Below are 9,833 nucleotides of genomic sequence, written 5' to 3'. Positions count from 1 at the left end.
ATTAGCAGCACAAGAAAAGAATGGCACAACACTGTCTCCAGGACTGCATGGAATTGGTACCTATCACTGAGGGCCACCTAATGAATTCTGAGTCACAATTTGCAAGGATCATGAGTGTAATTTACTATTGCACGTGATACTTCCTGCTTTTCAGAACAAATTGTCCAAGCATGTATCACCAATTGGAACATGTTTTTAGAGGATGAGGATGTCATCTGAAAGCATCAGATCTTTTCATGGGGCAAGTAGTCAGCTCTTGAAAAAAAAAAAAACAACAGGCAGTTCTTTTTCCATTCCCTTCCTAAAACTCCTAGTAGTTTTTAATGTGCTGTCTCTGTCCCCAGTGTCCTGTTAGAACAGCTTTCCAAGCCATTCTTGCTCCCTTCCCAGAGGTTCTACATGGCAGATGGTGACATTCCTGCTGCTCTCTGGCCTACACACCTGGGCCTCTTTGTTTCCAGTAGGGAAAACCACTACTTCAAAAACTCTGACCTCAGAGGATTCTCCAAGAGCTCCTGCAGCTGCAAACACCTTAGAGCCACTCCAGAGACATCCTATGCATTTCTCACTGCAGGATTCTCTGTTTGGTGATCCCAGCCAGGTGTGGGCTGCTCCCTCAACAAACTGGAAAATCCTCCATGCAATCCAAAAGCTACAGGGGAGATCCAGCAGTACCTTCTCATCCAACCCTTCCCTTTCTGTTCATAAGTGCCACAGACAGCCCTCCCTCTTTAAAAAATCCTCCCTGTGGTCCTGCATGAATTGCTTGTAATGACCCACTCAGGCATGCGTTACTCCTTGAAATGCAAACGTAATCATCCAACAGTGCTCAGCCTGATGAAGCACAAAAAATGCTTCCACAAATGTTTGTTTATTTGTTTGTTCCTCCAAAGAAAATGTACGGTGGAGATCTCTTGCAATCCAGGTGACTTGAGCAGATGGTTAAAGAACTGTGGTTTTTCAATTTGATGCCCATCTGAAGCCTCTGATCCCAAAGAGTATTTGATCTGAAAAATCAGAAACTGCTCCAAAAACCAAACAAACAAACTCACAAAAAAAACCCACAATGAAAACAAACAAGAAAAACCCAAAAACAAACAAGAAAACCCAAAAACAAACAAGAAAAATCCACAAACAAACAGAAAACCCAAACCCAAAAATCTAAACAAAAAGAAAGGAATGAAAACATACACATATTTTATTGGATAGACAGGGGACCTAAACATTTGCCTCATACCGAATATAAGCCCCAGAGTCTTACTTAAGTTATGGAGTTCATTCTCTAAGCCTCAGCATTCTGTTGATTAAGGACAGAGACTGGAGCAGCAACCTTCAGTTCTCCACAGTACAGAGCATTTTAGGCCCCTAACACGTGCTTCAGAGCATTAAAGCTTCCTATTACATGAGACTAAATTATTTGCTCAAGAGGTTGTTGTATAACAAAGTTCATAAGACTCAGCGCAATTTGTACAATGTGAGAAACCTTCTCCTCTTTTTGTAACCAATGAAACCTACTCAGTATCAACCCTGGAGTTTGGGAAATGATTTGCTGCATCCTGAGTGGGTACCTCTCTTAATTTGTGGATGAATTGTTGGCTCACACATGACCGACTGCACTTAGAGGAGTGACTCTGATTTAATGGCAGCCTAGACTCTGGCTGCAGTTATTAATGCTTCATTAAGCTGGTGCAATGAAAATCATCTTGGGTTTCAAACTGGCGCAGTTTATAAACCCTAGAGAGGAGCAGGTACTTATAGGTTATGATTTATTTAATTTTGAAGTATTTCTTCACCATAGGATGTATAAAACATGTTCACAAAGTACCCCTTGTGTGCCAGGACTCCAGAGGGTGCAGAGGATGTCCGCTTTAGGAGGCTGTCTATATACCCACAATGTACATATTTAGGATGACTATTTCAAGTGTTTTGAGCTAAGGACCATCACAATGGCCAGGATGGTAAAACCCTAGATGAGCTGGTCAGTTCCAGACTGGTGTTGGAATTTGGTACTCTGAGAGACTGTTAGTGGTTAGTGGCTCAAACGTTGCAAAGATCACTGAAGAACTTTTCCCACTATGGCAAACTGCTCATCTGCAACCACCAAAACCTCCCCCCACCCTCTGAGTATGCAGCTGTGGATTCCTGTGGGCATGGAAAGGTGCTCAGCTCCCTGCATTCAGTCAATGAAAGGCTCTCTGGACTCTACTCACTGCTGTGACCACATCTCCCCAACTGCAGGGGCACCCAGTGAACAGGGAATGCAGACACCTAAAGGAATTTCTCTTAACATGGAAAGGAATCCTGTTCCAGGAGCATAATACTCTCAGAGACGTTACAATGGGCATTATGCCTGTAAATAGGCATCATTAATCCAACTGTTCTAACAGATGCTGTGAAAAATAGGGGCAAAACCTCTGCAGACTTCTGGAGAGAAATTCTACTGGTGCAGATTGTTTGGAACATCTGTGATTTCTGTAATTATTGCCTGTTTTTCCTGCTCAGATGTGCCCATTCCCAGATAAAGCATTTCCAAAATGATAAACAGAGGAATAAAAGGCTGAAAAGACACTTGTTCTTAATTATTTGCATTTAAGGCGGGATATAATTAGTTTTACAATTACTAAGGCATTGACAGCAAGCAACTGCTGTCTTTAGTCCATCCACAAACAAGCTTCTCAGTTACTAATTATAAGAGATCACACATGCCATGGATTACTGTTGCTGTATAATGACATGGGCTTTACCTTTGCTTTTTGCTTTGTGTACTTGTTTGGGGTTTTCTTGAGTGCTTTATGATTTTCTCTTCATCCATTCTAGTCAGCACACCTGAGTTCAGAACATCCTTTATTGAAAATAGGAGGGTCGCATTGTTTGTAGCATTTAAAAGAGACCATTTGAGAACACAGCTTAGGAAACTATAGAGATTGTTAATTTAGAATGCAGCCCGTTCCTTAAAAAAAGGAAAAAGTCAACACAGCACCAGTTCTAGCAAGGTGACATTCTCCCAGACATCATTAGCTGCAAAGGCATGGTTTAAGTAAGAATCTGATGGACTTTTCTTAGGTTGCAGTGTGACATACATTTATCTTGGAAAGGAATAGATAGACACTAATTTCCTATTCAAGGGAAAGAGTCTAGTCTTCTGGAGTGAAGTGCTAGCAGTAGTGGTTTGGTTTCTAGAACTCTCCCAGTGGTAAGGAGGTGCTGGCAGAAGTGAAAATGATGTTAAGATGAACTCATAGTGAATGACTGATAGTCAAAACACAGAGAATGACATTAATAGTATTGTCAAAATACAAAGCAAGTCCACAACTTTGCAGAAGGTAAAGTGTTCTCACTTGTATTTATTTCTTTTCCCACTGAAGAGCTCATAAAAGATGACAAAAATGCTAAATCCTCCTGATTTTGCTGCTCTGTGTGAATCACTGCCATAATCTTAGGGGCCCCTTCTCTTGCTAATTGCTGGAGAGTTAATGGCACAGTGTTGCCACCCTCACACAGACACATACACAAATGCTTCCCCCACTATCTACAGACATTATGTCATGTCATCTTTATAATACCTACTTAATAAAGGAGAAGTGCCCTAGAAATATTCAATTATAAGCATGTCATTTTTATAGATCTGAAAGTTTTATCGTTTTCAAACTTTCACCTCCGCTCCTGCAGATACATTTTTTTTAATAAGTTTGGAAAAATGAATCACAAACCCATGAGAAATGTATCTATTTATTAATGCCTCATGGCCTGCTGTCAAAAGACTGGTGTAGAAACAAGTTAATAGCCTATACATTCTGTTCTGGCAGATTACAGGTTTTTCTTACAAGCGGATTAACACAAAGGCACAATTATCCTTTCAATTGCGTTTTTACATATAGCATATCATAATGTAGACTTATGGAATGGAATTGCATATTTTTTGTGATGTGTTTAGTGAACCTGGAAATTATAAAGGAACTTGCTGAGGCAGAAGGACATGGGTTAAAAAAAAAAGAAGCAAATTTTCCAAAGACACACAAATTGAAAAAGCTGGGAATGGATTTCATGTTTCTCAGTTTTTCATTTAGTGTATTACCAAGTGCAACATCCTGTTTCCCCTCTAAGCATCTTTATGACCACTCCTATGAAAGTTCACTAATAAACCAGTCTATTTTATGGATGCATGTACTCGTGCTCCCACCTTTTGTCTTCCATGCATGGGTCAACTAATTATGCAAAGGGCACAGGCTCTTAACTCTCCCTAGTCTGAGATGAGAGCTTGGAGGTTTTTTTTTTTCAATTTTCAGGATCACACATGCATTCTGCATGGAAAACCCCAAGTTCACAGAACAATGAAAGATCATTTTTATATTGTGTAGGAAAACTACCCTTTTTACACCCTGCTGGCATATTTCTGAGAGGAGAAATGTGTCTCCAGCTTCATGCAAATATGAATGAAACTATTAGCTCCCTACCTCATGAGCCAGTCTTGCACTGAGGTGGCAAGGCATGTCAATGCTCTTTAATATATGATAAAATGCTCTCCTTACAGTAAAGAGTAGAGGGTGGGCTTCTGTGAACAACATGCTCTCTGAGCTGCCTCAGTATAGGGAAGAATAAACTCTGCCCTACAATAATCCTCAGCATACAACTGCAACTGATGCAAACCAGGACAGGCTTAGGAAAAAAGCTGGCTGCAGCATATTCCTGTTAGGCTAGGTGGCAGGCGTATCAGCTCAACAGAACTGAGTTGGTGGGAGTGAAAATTATGCGGTGCTGCTTTGGGTTGCAAGTGGAAGATGTGTCTTAATTCCCTGGAGCCTCTCTGGGGATGCAGCTGCCCCTAATGATGGGCTCAGAGTTTGCAGGGGCATGGTGGCTGCCCACTGGACTGAATACAGGGTGTACAGCCACCCTGCTTCCCTGATGAATCACCTGTTTAAAGATGCATGAGTAGAGACCAAAAATACTTGACATAACCTCCAGGCTACAGCTGAGCAGGTAAAAGATGTTGCACATGGGACATTCTTTTCTCTATGACAAAAAGGGTTTTTTTTTCTTCCCAATTTTTCTCCTCTTTATTCTGGGAAGTGAAGAGAAGGGATTGACAAGTAACAACAAGAAATGGTATCTTCATCTACCTAATCAAATTCACTGCGCTAAGAAATCTGTCACATTTACTACTGAGTTGGTTGCTGTGCAGTTCAGAAGACTTTTCATGTCTTTTCACAGAGTCACAGATCATTCTGAGTTGGAACAGACCCACAAGGATCATTGAGTCCAATTCTTAAGTAAATGGCCCACGCAGGGATTGAACCCACGGTATGGGTGTTGTTAGCACCATGCTTTAACCATCTGAGCTAATCTCAGGGTCAGATTTTATATCCCCCCAGCTTCATGCTCAGCACTTCTAACATATCCAATATTTTTTCTGATACTGAGTTTGTTGTTTGCACCTACAGGTTTAATTTCTTCCTTTGTTCTCCTCATTGCTCACTGTCTGCCAAGCTGGAAGTGGAAAACCCACAGCCATCTTCCTTTCACTTTTCTCTCCTGCTACTTTTCCTTGGATTCCTGCCTTATGTGTAAATAAATACCTTTTTGGGGCAGTTTGCTTATTGTGTTTTGCCTGTGTACATCAAATCTCATAACATTTTTGTTTTCATTACTAATGTCCCATGTTGGGACTCTTGCCAATATGTCCTTACCCTTACTATAAAAGACTGTATTTTCAAAGATATTTCAACACAATCAGATCCCAGCTTCACCAAGACAAGGGATATTTCCTTTGAGAACCTGAGCTTTGGAAACAACCACAATCAATCCATAGCCCTTTCTACAAAATAGGAATTATTGCTCCCTTTGACCAACAAAGAATGAGACACAACGTGCAAAGGTAACTGCTGGAGTCAGCCAGATCATCACAGGATAAAGATTCACAGTTATCCCAGTCCTCAAATGACCAAAACACCTGCACTGAAAAATAACTCAGAATGCAGTCATTATCAACATTCACCCACATCAAAAGGCTGAGAGAAAGTTCCTCACTCATTCTGAATCAAGTGACTAGAAATTCACTAAACTTTTGAATCAAACAAGGAACGAGAAATGTTTGTAGCATGCTGTGCTTCATGGGAGGTGTAATTTGGTACAGAGGTCATCCCTGTGTAATTACCGGGATGCACAACACTTGTAATCAGGAACCAGTGAGCCCAGTGGCTGGCAAAAACACAGCTGCAATGGATGAAAAGAAACCCTCTCATATTCATCTGTTTAAACTAAGTATGTGTAATTTTTCAGTGCAAACACTGAAAAATGTTATCTTATTCACTGCAGCCCAAACATAGGATGTCACAAATCCCAAGTGACAATCTTCAGGGACAGCCTTAGAGATCCTCCAGAGAGCTGTGACCTCCCATAGAGGTCACAGGAGAGGAGGTCCAGCCCTGATTCTTAAAGGTGAATTAAATATTTTTTAGTTTGTTCTTTCTTAAAAATTTCAGGGAAATCTCTTTTTGGGGCAGAAGTAGGGAACACCACTGTTATTTAAACAGTTATTTAAACAGATGGTTTTCTGCTTTGGACTTCTTTCTGCCAAAAAAAAAGGGCTCAAATAGTGTGTGGAAGAGGAAAAAAAATCCTAGGTCAACATATCTCTGATTTTGTTTCTCCTGCAGTCTATAGCCAACTTTTGCTGCTCACATTCAGATCTCCTTTTGTGAGCACAGATTAATCTCATCAATCGAAAGGAAGCTCACAGCACATATTGCCCACAAGACAGAAGCCCACCATATACTATTTATTGAAAGACAGAAAGAATTATTTTTAATTTCTGGAACTCAATTAGGGAGAAGCAGATATAGCTCAGTTAGCAGAGACCAGTGCTTGCATATTAAAAATACATTAAGATCAATAAATGGATAACTGAAACATCTATTAAAACATTTCCACCCAATATAAAGACATGCATAGCTGTGTAATTGAAATACATTTTGTCCATATTTCTGTGAGATAAAGAATTTCAATGAAAATATAAAGCACAGAATGATGTTGCTCACTGTTAATTATCCAGCAAATAGGATTATTACTTTCTTTTTAGGTGATTTTTGTCTGAATGTCCACTAGTACGTGACTTCAGATTTGTATCTGCAGAAGGCAAATCTCTATCAATCCTCTGTCTGGGAAACATGAAAAAAAGGAGAACAGGTTCAACCAGCACTTTTCCTCTTGTTTGGAAGGGCCTGCTTTACAAGACTACCAAAAATGGTACTTTACTTTATACTCTACCTATCCTTGTCCTTATTTTCCCATCTGTGCTTCCATGATCCTTCCTGTGTTTTGCTGTCTGAGGCATTAAAGTTGTAAGCATTTTCTTACTGTCCAGAAACTGGAGCACAGTATCATTTTAAGCAGATTTGTGATCAGTGCTGGCATAATCAGGAAAATAGAAGCATAAGGTTTCCTGAGCTAAAAATAGAATTGTAAAATATTAATCATTCTTTTTACTATTTATAGTGCATAGAGACTAAGTGTAAAGGAAAATATTTAGTAAACTAACATTTTGGGGTGTTTTAAATATGAATCTACATGTAATGCAGGCTTTGAAAGTGTGTTTCATCCTTGGAACTGGGCTCACACAGAGACATATTTCTTATGTACAAGCTTTAGACTCCAGCTCTGCTTCTAAGCTTTGTGATAGGATCCTGCTCTAAACATGCTCAAGGTCCAGTCCGAACCATAGAATAACTTCCAAAATGTCAAGTCTCATACCAAAAAGACAATTTTCTATACTTTTTACAAGCACCACTTATCTTCGGGGATGACTCTTTATTTCTGAGGAAACTGGTGGGATCTCCTGTGGAAAAAAGAAAAGGACCGAGAGAAGGGTACACAGCTTTGGGGACTTCTGATGTGACAACTCCCTAATTTCCTGTTCTTGGCAGTAAAGAAAAGTGGAAAAATACATTACGGCTTTCCAGCAGCTGTCAGTTTTTCACTGTATCACTCCAGAAAACATGAGTATTAAGGCTGAGAGGGCTACATTTAGAACTACACCCAAAACATCACCAGAGATGCCAGGACATGAGGGGCAAGACTCAGGAGGATTATGTATTTCACAAAACATTTAGCAACAAGAGACCTGAGGTGAGTGATTCCAGGGAATTCCTCTTGGTTCTGCTCTAACTCTCCGGGTGCCCTGGGGGTGTTCTGCAAAGCTGCTCCCTGGCATTCGGAGAAATCCACCTTAGAGGAAAGCTCCCCTCCCAAATAATAATGCTGCCACAGAGCCATCATAAGCTCCCTGCAGAGAGGGGAAATCATGGTTGTTCTGTTGACTTTGGTGGCCAAAGTGAAAGGAAAAGAAGCAAGTAAAAAGAAATCAATTTGGCTTTGGGAAGATTTTGATGAGTCAGAGATGTGCTTGCTGCAGAGACACTGGGATTGAGTTGAGAATGCCCTGTCCTTGAAAAATAATTGGCTAAAGCTCAGACTTCTAAAATATTTTGGCATTGCTGCACTTCACATTGCAACATCCTACTCCCTGAGAAGCCTCAGCCCCTGGTGAGATGACGTAAACAACATAGATTTTAAATGCATGGGAAAAAGCTCCAGAGTTACCATGCAGCAAAACCAGGCCATGCCCACAGAACAGTACTCCTGGACAGGGAGCCTGACACCAGCCTTGCCCCTGAGCTGATGGTTACAGACTTGTTGGTATCTCAGTGTCCACTCTTCTCCAGAAAGAGTATGGGAAAATATTCGAGACCACACCTGAGTGTCACCAGTGGCTGATGGGTATTGAGTTACACCGATCCTCAGCTGGAGTTAAATTCAGTCCTAATGCTGGGATCTGCTGAATAAGGTGACCTACCAAACTGCCACACTGAAGTGTCTTCAACATGCTCTGAAAGGGAGAACAAAAATCATTCACACGCACAAAGACAAAAAAGATTTTCTTGGAGTTTCATGTAATTTTAGCTCGGGATAGAAGAAGGGCTGGCATCAGCCCACAGTGCAGTCAGCTGTGGTGAGTACCCAGCTTAAGCTCAGAAAATGATGTTAATGCAGCAAACTCTGCACTTGCAATTAAACCTCATCAACAGCAAGTTAATGCTGTAGCCTCAGTCAATTAGCTGCACAACTAAACCCGCTGTAACTTTGCCTGGAGCACAAGCCAGCAGAGCTCAGCGAGCTCAAGAGAGCAGGGTTAAAGGATACCGGTGTCTGTCAATATTGCTCAGCACTTCCTTAATAACTTACATTTAGGAAATCTCAGTTTCAAGTAGAATTCCCAAGTCCCTGCTCAGCAGTGTCCCATTGCTTTTGGAGGGAGCGTCCAACACTCAGAATCCCTAAAATTTAGACAACAACCGTCACAGTCTTAATGCAACACTAACAACACTATATTTTTTTTCAGAGAAAAGTAACATTTTAGTCTGGCACATAATTTTGCTCTACATTTTCTTTCACCTCCAAGGGAAAAGCAAACAGGGACTGAAAGGTCTGGCAATTTATATTGTGGGAATCATAAAAACTGAACATATTTTCCAGCTTGGTGGTCATAATCTGTGTTCAGAAAAAGTGATGTATTTGCTTCATTTTTTTTCCTTTTTCAGTTAATTTTCCTCTCCCTGAAAATGACTGCTAATATGCAGAGTTTGGGGAGGTTTTTTTATTAATTTGGAATTTCAGGTTTCTGGTGCAACAGAATTTTTGCCACTTTATAAGCTGCAACTACATCATTGCTGCCATTTATTCCAGGGTCACAACTCTACTCCTTGATAAATAGGGACATGTAGAAGTCCTATTAGTGAATTTAGATTTATGAGCAGGTTTGAATGACAGATGTTTGC

Source organism: Chamaea fasciata, unplaced genomic scaffold, assembly GCF_029207755.1.
Source record: "Chamaea fasciata isolate MVZ Bird 193981 ecotype frontalis unplaced genomic scaffold, bChaFas1.0.hap1 SCAF_9, whole genome shotgun sequence".
In the NCBI taxonomy this organism is placed as follows: Eukaryota; Metazoa; Chordata; class Aves; order Passeriformes; family Sylviidae; genus Chamaea; species Chamaea fasciata.
This window is presented reverse-complemented; position numbering follows the sequence as displayed.